At 36.6% G+C, this 14,049-nt stretch overlaps 1 protein-coding gene across 12 annotated transcripts in view; it reads left to right on the forward strand.

Annotated features, from left to right (window-relative positions):
* The first annotated feature begins 270 nt into the window (after positions 1-270).
* LOC108362756 (protein split ends-like) overlaps positions 271-14,049 on the forward strand; it is a 140,951-nt gene continuing 127,172 nt past the window's right edge. For 7 of the 12 annotated variants that reach the window (XM_017615879.1, XM_017615885.1, XM_017615886.1 and 4 more), the window contains exons 1-3: positions 271-600; positions 1,628-1,940; positions 3,431-3,682. The gene's annotated coding sequence lies outside the window, so the exon portion shown is untranslated. The other 5 variants (XM_017615882.1, XM_017615880.1, XM_017615881.1 and 2 more) reach the window with 5 other exon arrangements.

Here is a 14,049-nt window from a genome sequence, read left to right on the forward strand (position 1 = left end):
GGTACATATTTTTAGGCTGCGTTTTCTGCATAAAAATTCGCAGTCTAATCATAAGAGATCTCACTTTTTAAGTTAACTTTTTTAATAAAAACGAACGATTTACACTTTCATTTTATTCCAACTCAGCCGAGCCAGCTTCAAGCGTCGAGTATCGCGCTTAAACTTCTTTTGGTTGAACTGCTCAAATGCAGATACTTTATGTACACGGCACCCTGTTTATCGAGTATCTGGCGGATACGAATGTTGCTCTCAGGCATGACTGGTCTGCGATTGCTGAGCTCAGTCATTGAGTAAATCGCGATGAGGTTGCATCGTTAGGACGTTACGCGTTTTCCTCTTGAAACCATACGGTAGATTTTGTTGTATACACTTGTACAACACCAATAGCAGCAGCAGCAGCAGTTAGAAGTAGCAGCAACAACAAAAATCATCAAATCACCAGTTCCAACAACAACAAGAGGAATTATTTTTAACAAAAAGTAGAAAAAAAAACACGCAAATGCAAAATTAATTGCAAAGCAGCAAAAAGGTGAATGGTGATTGAAAATCAGATCAAAACGGAAGTTTAAGCATAAAAAGAAATCCAATAATTATATGTAGGTAAATAAAATAAAATGAAAATAAAAATAAATTTGTAACGAATCGAATACCAACAAATGTACGGCTACTTCGCGCGCCTCTCGGTAGGCACCCCCCGTCCGCCCAGCGCGCGTATCTGTTGTGTAAGTAAATTGTGTATGCATGTGTGTAGGTCCGTGCATGGGTGTGTGTGATTGAGTGTGGAAATGTACAAAGGTATCTAGCTGCAGGGCGATGGCGGCGGCGGCGGGTAAAATGTACAACGCGTACGACATAACCGAGGCGTTCGCTGTTTGCGAATATAGGGTGTAGGCGACCCGGCATGGTACGGCGCGACGCGGCGAGGCAGCGCAAATTCGTTGCAATACTCATGTAAACATTCATACGTCCATACATACATACATATGTACGTACATACGTTCGTTCGAAAAAATGCAGTGTCGGTGCATTGCAGTTCGGCGCTAGAGTGGCATAAGCGGAAACTGAGACGTCGCGGCGCGGTGCGGTGCGGTGCGGTGAAACGCGAGGCGCGCGGTGCGACGTATCGATATTGCTTGCCCCTTTGAAAGTGCAATGATAAAATAAAAAATTTAATAAATAAATAAAAATTAATTTTAACACAAATGTGTGCAGCAAAGTGGCAACCACAACAACAGTGTTGCAAATTTCAGCACGCCAATTACAAATAACAAAAATTATAATTAAATACAAAGTTGCAAATAGCCAATTGCGAGATTTCGCATATATTTTTTGCATTACATATATGTACATATGTATGTATGTATACAGCATATGTACCCTTCAGCATTTGCCTGTCCTAAGTTCTCTTTCTATCTCTATGCCATGAATGCTAATATTATCGCGAAAGCGACAAAATCGTTGCCTTATATGCATTAAATATAAAAATATTGCTTTAGCAACAAAAGTTATTACTTGTGTTTTTGCAAAAAGTGGGCAAATATGTCAGTTGAAACTCATCATAAAAATATTTTATGGTTAATCAATACAATTGTGAAAAATAAAATGATGTATTTATCTCCCAATTTAGTGATTACATAGATATGATATAAAATTTTCCAAATCAAAAAGCAAAAAAAGTTTATAAAGTAAATCATTAAAACAAGTAATTGAAAATATTATAGGCGGAGAAATTTTAGCTGATATTAAATGTACATATCAGCTATGTTTGTGAAGAAAATAACAATTTATGCATAAAACAGAAAAAATACTGCAAAATAATACCAGATTTTACATATAAACAACCAGAAACAACAAAACCGCTGTTTAATTCACACATGGAGGTTTTTCGATAATAATATTTGAAAAACAGTCCATATAGAAATTTTACATCTGCGCAAGCTGTGAGTAACAAATTTCATCTTATCTATAGATACATATGTATATACGTATGTATGTATGTAATATTACATAGCCAGAACATTGAAATAGCCTATCTATGTACAGACATAAAAATATGTAATATATTATTTTCTGCTAATTCAGTGGAGAATGTCAAACAAAAATTAAAACATTTTTAATCTTTTAAGGGCTCTTAATATCTGTATTAAGAATAAGTAATTTTTGAATGTTTGTACAGTCATTCACAGAAGTATTCGTAATTTTGCTTTCTAACAGTATTCAAAAAGTTTTCCATCATAAATCTTTTTCGTTAATTTTTATTTGAAATATGAGCTGTAAAAAAAACATATAAATATATCTTGCAAACTTTATACAAAATTCACAAAAATTAATCATACTTCAAAAAATGTTCATCAAGATTACAAACTTTTTAATCAGAAATTTTATACAATTTTCCGGCATGCACTTTCAATTTCAGATAAAGTGCCATTTTCGAGTAGCTAAAAGGTACTGCTGATTTTTTTTAAATTTTTTTTGTCGAGGCTGTATCGCATTCTCTTTCATATAAAAACAGATTTGGTTCATTCGAATCAATCAATACCAACAAAGTAGTTATTTAACGAGATTTTTCTTTAATTTGCTTAAAAAATTAAGCTATTTTTAAGCAACATGTTTAAAAATAACATTACATTAAAAGTCGTTAACTATTTTGCTTTTATTCGAAATGTTTTTCTGGATCCTTCATTTTCCTATACAGAAATATGTAGGTATTGTTTAGACAATAAATATATTTATGAAAGCAAGCTGAGTGAAAAATGAGTTCTGAAACTTGACCTTTATATTTAAGACCATTTAAGTCTAAATTGAATATGATTATTGTTTGGTGAAAAATTAAAAAAAATGCTTCATTGAATTTTCAATTCACACATACATACATATACATATACATATACATATTTCGCTTTAATAAATATGTTTACTATTTTTACAATAAAAAAGAAATATAATAAGTTCATATCGATGGCTGAGTGGAAGATCGACCTAACTCGGCAGCCAGTTCGAAAACGCTCCATCTCAAAAATTTGTTCTACAACGCCCAATTTCCGAATTTGGTTGAAGAACGCGAATATCTCAGCTGCCGATTCAAAAACGACCTATCTCAGCTTATTTTCAATGTATGTATTTTCGTTTGAGATAGAGCGTGTTTGAACCGAATTCTGAGATAGGAGGTTCTTCAAAAAAAATTCTGATTTAGGGTGTATTTCAATAAAATTGTGAAATAAGGCGTTTTGAAGTAGGGCGTTCTTGAAGTTTCTTGAAGTTCGGCGTTTTCGAATTGGCTGTCGAGATAGATCAATCTTCTACTCAGCCGTCGATATAGTCACCTGAAATGCAAAAAAGACGTAACTTCCAAAAAATCAAAATTCACTTTTTGATTGATATGATGGATTTCATAGAATTACAACTCCCCGTGTTTGTTTTTTACTTCCAGCACTCGGAAACATTTCAATCTGCTCCGTCATTGCTTTTAATAAAAAAGATCAGCTTTAAGCTAAGGCAATGGAGAAACCCAATTCACATTATAAATAGTACGAGCAAATTGAAAGCAAAATAATGAAACAAAAATTTATCAGATTGATGTTAAATAAATCGTGCCAATGGTGAAAATATAAAAAAAAGTTTCGAAAAAATTCCAGCGAGAGTGTTAAAGAAAATGTTGATCTGCATACAAATTCAATAACCGGTAAGATTATATATTTTGATAACAAAAATACATTCTTATACACAGACAATAACTATGTAAATACATTAGGGCGGTCAAAAAAAAAGTAAAGTCGGAATTTTAAAGCTCTCACCCCCTAGGATTATTCTATATATTTAGAGGTCGCTCAAAGCGCTAAAATTTCTCCTGTTTATTATGTGAAAAACCTCCTAAAAATAAATAATTTTTTATCGGGAAACCCTGGTTCTCTTTCTAGAGGATTCTAATAATAATACCCTATTGTTTATTTAACCACTTTTTGAAATTTCATTACTACTAGGGTATAAGGTCTCTTTTTCCAATTCATAATCGTAACTATAATTTTTTCTTATTAAAATTGCACCCAAAAGCGTAAAGCGACTGTTTAAAGAAGGAGGTATAACAACTGACCATTATACATACATTACAAAAAAGAATAAGGAATAACAAAATTATTGAATAAATCCAGAAGAAAACATCCAGAAGAATTAAAAATTGGTACTGAATAAATATGTAAGTAAGCGCAGCACTTAGTTCATTCTGAAAAGGATATACAATTTTTAGAAAAGTGGCCGTACAAAATATTTTTCAGACCTGTAAACCGGTTTTAAGCCGAACTCCCGCTTTTTTCGGCCTCTGAACCAAACCACGAACTGAACTGTTTTTAATTGTGAAATGCCAGCTCGGTTCAAAATGAAAATTCACTTAAGCATTTATGAAGTTTTGTAATACACGACCCATATGGTAAAATTGCAAACATTTTAATACCCTTCATGACCAAAATATCGTACTATAACTTTGGACCGATGTTTATCAGTTTGAACGCAGTCTAATCCCCCAGTTTTCGAGATATCCGACAGAAATTTGGCAAGCGGGTGTATTTGTTGTAACTGGAAAAAGTCGGACCACTACAACATATAGCTTCCATACAACTGAAGTATCAGATATGAGGAATTTTGTTATAACACCTCCATTTTTTCAGATATGAACCAACATGAAAATTAAAAAAAGTAAAGAAGTATAAGTTCAGGGGAAACCGAATTTTATATACCCGGCGCAGGTAGCAACTATTGTCGTTCCAACTTTCTTAAACTACCTAAACGTCTATTATTGTTAAGAGATTGTTGTAAGTATTAACTTGGAGTAAATTAGCGTCCTCAATTATTGAAATATCGGAGTATCCGTATATCCGAAAATTACCGTTATACGGGAAACCGATGCAATTTTAGTCCGATTTGAATAATTTCCAACGAATTGCTTTTACGCCAAGTTTGGTAAAAATTGATAAATCGGTTACCGAGATACTCATTTGTGGCCATAAGTGGGCGGCGCCACGTCCAAAATCCAAAAATTTATACTAATCTATTTTTTTGTTCAGTGGTCATGGCAGTAATTGATTTTGAGTCAATTAGTTTCGTAGTTACTGATTTATCGCAGTTTTCGTATTTCTATAAATTACCGTTATATGGGAGGTGGGAGTGGCTATTGCCCGATTTCAATGATTTTCAGCAAATTTTTTACCTGGATCCTAAGCAAGGCTCGTATCGAGTTTGGTAAGGATTAGTAAAGCTGCTACTAAGATACAGTATTTCATCATAAGTGGTCGGGGTCACGCCCCTTTTCCAAAAAATTTCATAATGTTATTTTGTACCCAAAATTCTTCTTCGCATAGATACTAATTTTCAATAATTTGGATCAAATATTTACTGAAATATCAGCTTTTGCGTATTTCGAAAATACCGTTATATGAGAAGGAAGCGTGGTTATAGTCCGATTTCGCACACATTTTTGCGATATAATCCTTTACGTAGGCAGCTAAAACCATGAAATTGTGTGACCTATTTACTTATCGATCATACAAGGCCTAGCATGAAATTTATTTAGATTGGTGCTTTATAAGTTATATGTGTCTTTCGTACCACTGATAGTTCGGTAGTTCAGATATGAGATTTTGTTATATAACTCCTCTATGTTCATATTTAGTAATATAAAATGCAGTGAATAATACGAATGTAGGTTGAAGTAAAATTTTCTGGTGTTCATAAAAGGTATGAAGCCTTTCGAATACCCAAAGATAGCGCAGTCCTCACCTGTTCTGTATAATTGCAACAAGCCAAAATTTTGAGTGTCAATTCAAAATTCTAAGTATATGGGCCGTTTTTTGTCCAATGGCATGTGTCGCCAAATAAGTGAAAACACGTTGTCAAATGGAACTAAAAAAAGGTTTACCCATTGATTTAAATCAGAATAAGTATTCAATCGTGTGCACGTGCTGCTAATCTGGCTAACTGTCCTTTTTTTGGCTCTTAATATAATCGGTAAAGGTATGAAAAAAGAAGATAAAGTTGTGTCAAAATATGTTGCCAAAATTCTTTGTCAAAATATTACATAGTGAAAACCAGCCTTTACGACTCGTCCAAACCTTAAAAATTTATTTTCTACAACTATGGATGACCATAAATTATCAAAAGTTCCTTGAAATAACTTTTTACAAACAAAGCAAATATTTATTATATTTAAGTACATACAAAATCGAATTTTATCTCAATAAAAAATCTTTTGTTTTTATACATATGTACAGTATTTGTCATTTTTTTATTATTTGTATAAAAAAAAGTTAACCATTTGAATCGAACGGAATTATATGTATGAGGACCATCTGTCCAAGAGTGGCGATCCCCGAGGGTGGCATCATTTCAAGAGTACTCTTTCTCGCTAACTCATCAGCTCTGCGGTTTACCACGATGTCCCAGAGGCTTGGAATTCATATACGTCTAATTAGAAAAATTATTGCATCATCAGTGAACTCCGGGCGCTGAATGTCGCTTGGCTATCAGAGTAAATGCTTGCGTCCCTTGAGGAGAGTGACAACTGCCTCCCCTTCTTCAAAAATGCTACAGTCGGCAGGAAGTCAAAACTAGATGTTGGGGGAGACCACCCAACTTTGCCCCCAAGTTTGAAAACATTAGTGAAAAGTTTGCTGCTATGCTTCTACAGTATGGCAGCCAGACGTCCTGGTTTTAGTCAAATTGTCCTTGTCTACATTTAAATTGTCCTGGGTTTTTATTGAGGGTCAATGCAGACACCCATTTTTGGCAGATTTTAGCTATGAAAAAGGTTAAGTTTCTGTTATTAATAACAGAAAATCGAAAACGAAACGTTTTTGTAATATGTTGAGCAATATCTGGAAAGTATACCTTTTTTATGTTTAATTTATTTGGTTAGAATCTTACATTTTTATCTTCAGGAAAATGTCAAAAAACGTCTCAAGTTGCTGAGTAGATAATGTAAGGAGTTAAAATCTCTTCCAAAAGGCCTTTCTGAAAGTTATATCCTTTTCCTTTATTTTTTATTTTTTGGATTGATACAAAGTGAAGGGCTTCTGCTTTCGCTATCCAAAGAAGAGTTTCCAGAAGAGCTTTTGTAGGACGTACTTTAGAAGGCCTTTTGAAGAAGTTCTTTTAATTCATAAAAATCATACTTCTTTACGAAATGTATTTAAGGTACATTTCAAATATTAAAATGCTCATCTCCTTGAGAAAAAGCTACTTGAAGCCATTTCAGAGACGCAGTGATACCCGTAAACAGGGGCATCGAAAATTTAAAGAATTTAGAGTGTCCACACGCTGAGCTTGTTGGGCATCAGCAGTTTTGGCTGCAATATCAACCTGTCTAGCTTGCAAAGCTCTCTGCACGCTCGGAACATTATTTTACCGGCAACTTGTATGTATTACCTTTAGCTTTGGACTTTTGTAGAAATGTATTGGATTTTAACATGACAATATCATTGTTACCATTATATTAATTTGTATTTTTTTGTATTTTATAAAAATCAAATAACATTTATAAGTTCCACGCGCTAGTGTAGCGGGCGTGGTAGAACGCAAAACCTTACCCTTTTTCATATTTTTTCATACTTTGGTAAGGTGAGTTTAGGACGGCTCCAACCAACAGACATGTAGATTAAATATACTTTGTAATGCCATTCAGAGAGGTAAAGGATACGAAGCAAAAGGGTGACGCCTAAGAAAATGCTCCGTTCCAACAATAAAACTCCCCAAGTGGCTAATCGCTAAAGCCTCTTTGTCAAAAGTGTAGCATAGACCTATGTTTAATACTTTTTCCCTCATATTTTTCCCTGTGTGCCACTCGTTTCATGTCTATTTATGGAAGACTCTGTTCTCAAAGTAATCCGCCACCAGTCGAGGGTGCAATAATAAGTAGGTATAACCATAAAAAAATTATAGTTTAAAAACCAAAACCTCCCTATTATAATTGCCATTCGTACTATCATCAGGTATTTAACTTGGGGATAGAAATCGCTGCATCTTTTAGGCGCATCAATATTACATAGTTACATCCCGAGTTAATAAAAGGAAGGTAAGAACATAAAAAGAGCTACTATGAATAATAAACCATTCTTGGGCTCGATATTATTAAGCTTTTTATATAATTTTCTTTAATTTCACTTGCGACGAATTCAGTTTAAAGGCTCCTTAAGCAATTTTGTACTATCCTTAAAAAAAACCATATACATACATATTTATGTATGTGTACATGTGCAAACTACATGTATAAACACATGAATCATAATTATTTTTAATTGTATGCTTCTTTCTTATTTTCTGGAGCCCTTGCTAATGTGCTGAGTTCTGGAACAATTTGTATTTGGTTAACAATTCATACTCGGGTATGGCTCCATACAAAGTTAGTTAGTTGAAAGGCCCTATTAATTCGATTCGGCCGCATGCCTTTAAAGATCGTCGGCGGGGCGAACGACGAGCCAGCGACAGCGTAATAAATGCTGTAGTCAAACGCTAGTATGTACCGATGTAAGCACAATGGCCGGGCGAAGCGCACAAATGAACAAGTTAACCAACGTTAAACCAAAAATGTTTCATACATACATACTAATGCACATATGTACGTGTTTGTATGTGCATATATGCGATACAATATAAACGCACACAAGCACTCAAGTAAACATTGTTGTATATATGTAGATACATATCATATCCATATACACATACATATGTACATAGGTACAAATGAATGTATGTACACAAATCTAAATGGTTATGTATTCGCTTATGTGGAGCTGCAGCAACAAACGACAACAGTTGAAAGCGACCAGCACAAGAATTTCACCAGATTTTGTTGCTGCAAGTCTTCAGCAAGATGTGTGGAATGGAAAATTGTACATAAAACACACAAACATGGAAGGCGGGGGCGACGGGAGAACGGCAGCATCAGCAGTCAAGTGAGGTCGGAGCGCTAAAGCCATGAGAAATAAGTACCGTAGATTGGCAGCTCCCGCGCGCACAAAACATACGCACACACACGTACATGCTTACAAACACACAAACACTTATATCGACGCACAACTAGAGGAAACCTCATTGTAGCGGTGTTTGCGGCCATGATGTGAGTCCCCAACTATGGTAGTTGGCTGCACTAACACAGCGTCGCATGTAAAACACACGCATACAAACATCCGCTACACATTACACGAAATCGAAAGAGATGTGACGATGTGCATGCTATGCGTGCGACAGAGATATCATATTGTGTATTCGCATGAGATCTCGAATTCTTGTATGGATGGGTGTATGCATCCATGTTTCAGTGCGCAAAGAGAGGTTGTCGCTCGCTCAAGCACGTCACAAAGCGACAGCAAAACAAAGCAATAGGCAGACAGAGCCACACGCATACATATGTAGTTGGTAGAGAAAAGGTATAATAATAATGCATACATATGTTTGTACCAACAAAAGTACAAAAACGTAGCAACACAAATGCATACAGAGATAAAATGCCAAGCGACCGCAACAAACGGCCAGAGTCATCTCTGCGCATTCAGAAGTATACACACACACACACACCTACAAATGTGTCTCCGCTTCTTACTACATTTGTTCGCCATATTGGTTGGTGTGTTGGTATGGCTTGCGCGCGTCACAACGAGGCGAGTTGGCTGATGGGGTTTCGCTCGCTCGCTTAACGCGCTACAAAACACACAGAGCCCGTAAACATACGTGTGTGAGCGAGTGATAGCGAACGAGCTGGGCCAGCAGTGCGAACGAGAAGACAGTGAACGAATTGGTTAACGCATCTGGCAGGCAGGCGGGTAAGCAAGCAACATTAACGAAAACAGGCATAGCGAACTCGTTTCACAACGCAGGCTAAACCGCTTTCCACTTTGCTTTGTTGCTTTGTTAGTTTTACTGCACTGCAGCAAAAGTTGGGCGACAGCAACAAACGGCAACAAGAAAAAAACCGAAAAAATGAGGTAGCTGGCATTTTGTGAACAAATGGAACGAAGCGCCTGATTTGCACGCCAAGAGAAAGAGAGAGAGAGAGAGCTCAGAAGCGGCATACATATGTGAATATGTTTGTATGCTTGTGTAAAGAAAACACACGTACATATGTATGTACGTAAATCGACTGTTTACAGCGACGGATGTGCTGGGCTACGTATTCAATTGCTTCGATGTTGCTTAATTTGCGCCATGAAATGGCTGCTATGCGCAGCTTGTAGCTCTGTACGAGCACTTGGCGCTCTTCAGATGTCTTCGTCGTCATTGACGCTTCTGCTACCGCTGCTGCTGCCGTGGCAAAGTTTTCGTAACGTTAGCCCGAACAATTTGCGCTACTTTAATTCCAATGAGTAGCATACTGGAATAGATATAGCCCGGGTGATTGAAAAACAGCGGCTCCGCTGGCTGGGCCATGTCGTACCAATGGACAGAAACGCTTCAGCTGAAAGTATACAATGCGGGTCGAAATGTTGGTAACAGAGGAAGAGGCAGACCTTGTATAATAGAAAGACCAGGTGGATAAGGACTTGGCTTCACAAAAACACAAACACAACACAACAGAGAAACTGCTTGCGGTTACAGAGTCAATCAATAGGAAAAAAGAAGAAGTATACTGTATGAAGTGTTTCCGCTGACTTAGCATTTCAAACTTACATATCCGCTAAGGCGGTTATTTTTACACAGTATATGACAAACAAGCATGGGGCCCTTACCTAATTTAATAAGCCCTTTAACATTCAATCGACATTTTCCCATATTTAGTAATGGATTTTGAAAACAAGAACTTGGTTTTTAAACGGTAGATGTTCTATGTTTATTCCAAGATTCCCACAAACAAAATATTAGGCCCCCAAAATAAAGAAATACATACATATGTCTACTTCCAGTTTGTCCAAATTCTTGTTGATCGAAGTCGGACTGAAAATGTAAAAGTTATAAGTACTTAGCTAAAAATAGAGAATAATAATGTTTACCAAATTTTTGATTTTCTTAGCTATTAGTTCAGTCAAATTAGGGCCGAAAATTAGTCATCGGAATGGTGGTCAGTTTCCTTTGAATAGAAAGAGGCTAGTTGATAGGTATGCATGTAAAAAGTGATTTGCAGGACTCATAATAGTTTAGAAACACGGCCGTGTTGTGCAGATATATTCAAAACTTTTCAAATGTCTTAATATCTGACTTCATATTCAGCAGTACACGCGAAATGACAATTGAAGGTTGGAACACTTTAAAGTAGTGTATTTAAGTGCATGTTTTCGCAACTTATAATCCAAGTGTTCAAAGTGCTTAGAGTAAAGGAAAAATTCTTGTCTGGAGGATGAGCGCCGCCGACTATTTTTGAACATGTTTTATTACTACATAGGTTCGGTTAAGTTAGGAGGGCGTGTGTGAAATAATCCACACTTTCACTCGGAAACAGAATTGTCCATTGTGAATGCCCTCTTTTAGTGAGTGTCAGGAGGAGACTCGTACTTATATCAAAAGAGTAACCTTAAGTCAATATTTTACCGAAGAAGCCGAATAGTTCCAACAGTTCCAACTCTGCTACTTCGCCCAGACTGCTGAAGAAGCGTGATCCCAAGTGCTTGAGTTGCTTCGTCTGTAGACCTGGACATCGACACAGATAGTGGTTAATTGACTCTTCCTCATCCTCATCATGGCAGCCTCTGCAGAGAGTATTCGTTGGTATTCGCCACTGTTGGAGCATTGGTGCTATAGAACGTTGTCCTGTGATGACGCCGGTAAGGGCTCTTACTGCAGATCGATTGGGTTTCAGTATGTCCTTTGTGTTTTTCCCACTCAGCCGCGGACATAATAATCTTGTGGTCTCACAGTCTTCCCGTTTCTTCCACAAACCATTCGTCACGGCCACGGTGTACTCATTAATTTTCCTAACGTGATTACTAAACCGTGGTAGTACGGAGCTATCCGCTTCTTCTATTGGCATCTCTGAGCCGCATCTAGCAATCTCATCACCCGACTCATTCTCTTCAATATTGCTATGTCCGGGAACCCAGCATAGAGTGATGTTGATACGGCTCAGTGACGTCAGCGTGGTGCGACATTTCCATACAATTCCCAATTTCACTATCCTATTGCCTTCAGTGCTGCCTGACTGTCAACAAAAATAGTGGCTTTGTCTTCTGGAACTCTACAACTAAGTAAAAGACTAGCCGCCCTCTCTATAGGGTAGATCTCCGATTGGAAGACACTGCAGTCTACGTAAATAGTGAAAGATTTCTTTCAAGTTATGACTTGCTACTTAAGGCAAAGGTATCCAAATATACACCGAGGATAAAGAGAAGCATCCGTCTAAATTTGTGACGAAAATTTACCCATGTGGACACATCTGTATCAAAACGGCAATACTATGTACGTCAGCTCACATACAGGGTGTCCCAGAAGTAACGTGCCAAACTTTAGGGGAAGGTAGGTGGGTGGGTAAGCTCACTGATAAACAAAAGTTTTTCAGGTAAAAGTGTCACCGTTTTTGAAATATTTACATTTTTTCGAATTAAAAAAAAATCGTGCCTTTTCATGTGTTTTCTTTAACTGCAACTACAAACCGGGCAATACTTAGTAAATTTTTTATCTAAAATACTTCCAGATAGTTGCCTCTCCATACTCAAATGCAATGTAGTTAAAATATATTAAGGAACCATCATAAAATTAGGACTATTTCTGGATTTTTAACTTTTTGATATTTTCTTCCCCAACTTTGACTATCTCGGGTGAAAAAAAAATGTACTGAGCTATAACTTTACATTACATAAAAAAATTGCTCATTTAATAAAGATTTCAGAAAGGTGCCACACTTACTGTTTTGAATAGAAAAAAAAAGTTATAGCCGCTTTTGTGGGTAAAGGACTGAGACACGCTAGAATGTATTTAATAGATTTAAATTGAATTTGCTCTTGTTACCGTCAAATGACATGCTAAATAGTACAAAGGTACATTATTACCTGCTCCTGACATTATTTTGTGTTACTTACCGGAATTCGGACTAGAGTCTATAACAAGGGCTATATCTATCAATATTTTTTGTGAAGGATGGGTTCACGTGAAATAAGATATACATGAGTTGTTTGAAGAAAAATTTATTCATTTATTGATAAAATATGCTCAAATTGGCGACCTTCTACTCTAATACAAGCTCGGCACCTTTTAAGAAAAGACGCTTTTAGAGATCTTAAACTCAATTGGGCTATCTCAGCAGCAGCTCCATTTATTTGTTCCCGCAAATGCTCTTCGTTTTGAATTGTTTTTGAATAAATTTTGTCCTTAAGACAGCCCCAGTAGAAAAAATCGAATGGATTCAGGTCTGGCGATCGAGCGGGCCACGTGATTGGCCCGTATCGTCCAATCCATCGGCGAGGATAAGTTTCGTCTAGATGAGCTCTTACTTCACGCCCGTAGTGAGCAGGGCAACCGTTATTTTGCAGCCATAGTCGTCGCCGCAGGTTTAAGGGTACATCTTCTAAAAGAGTTGGAAGCCGTTCCTGAAGGAACTCTGAGTAACTGGGAAAGTTGGGCGTTGGCGGCAGTTCCACAAGTCCCAATATCTGACAATTAAAAATACCGCACCATAAATTTATTTTGTACCGGTACTGCGAACGATATTCTTCGTGAGGATTGTCTATCTGCCAACTGTGAAGGTTATGTAAATTAATCTAACCATCACGTTTGCATGATGAATCATCGCTCCAAATTATTTTATTAAAAAAGTTGGAGTCTGATTCATGCATTCGCAACATTTCACGGCAAAATCTAACCCTCGCTAGGTAATCTCTTTCTCGTAGAGCCTGAACACGTTGAATGTGGTAGGGATGAAATCGATGGTCTATTAAAGGTTTGTGAACTGTAGTTTTTTGTATTCCCTTCCGTCGAGTATGGAGAGGCAACTATCTGGAAGTATTTTACATAAAAAATTTACTAAGTATTGCCCGGTTTGTAGTTGCAGTTAAAGAAAACACATGAAAAGGCACGATTTTTTTTTAATTCGAAAAAATGTAAATATTTCAAAAACAGTGACACTTTTACCTGATAATTTTT

The sequence above is a fragment of the Rhagoletis zephyria genome, unplaced genomic scaffold (genome assembly GCF_001687245.7).
Source record: "Rhagoletis zephyria isolate East Lansing unplaced genomic scaffold, Rhagoletis_zephyria_1.1 Rzeph_scaffold_01093, whole genome shotgun sequence".
Classification (NCBI taxonomy): Eukaryota; Metazoa; Arthropoda; class Insecta; order Diptera; family Tephritidae; genus Rhagoletis; species Rhagoletis zephyria.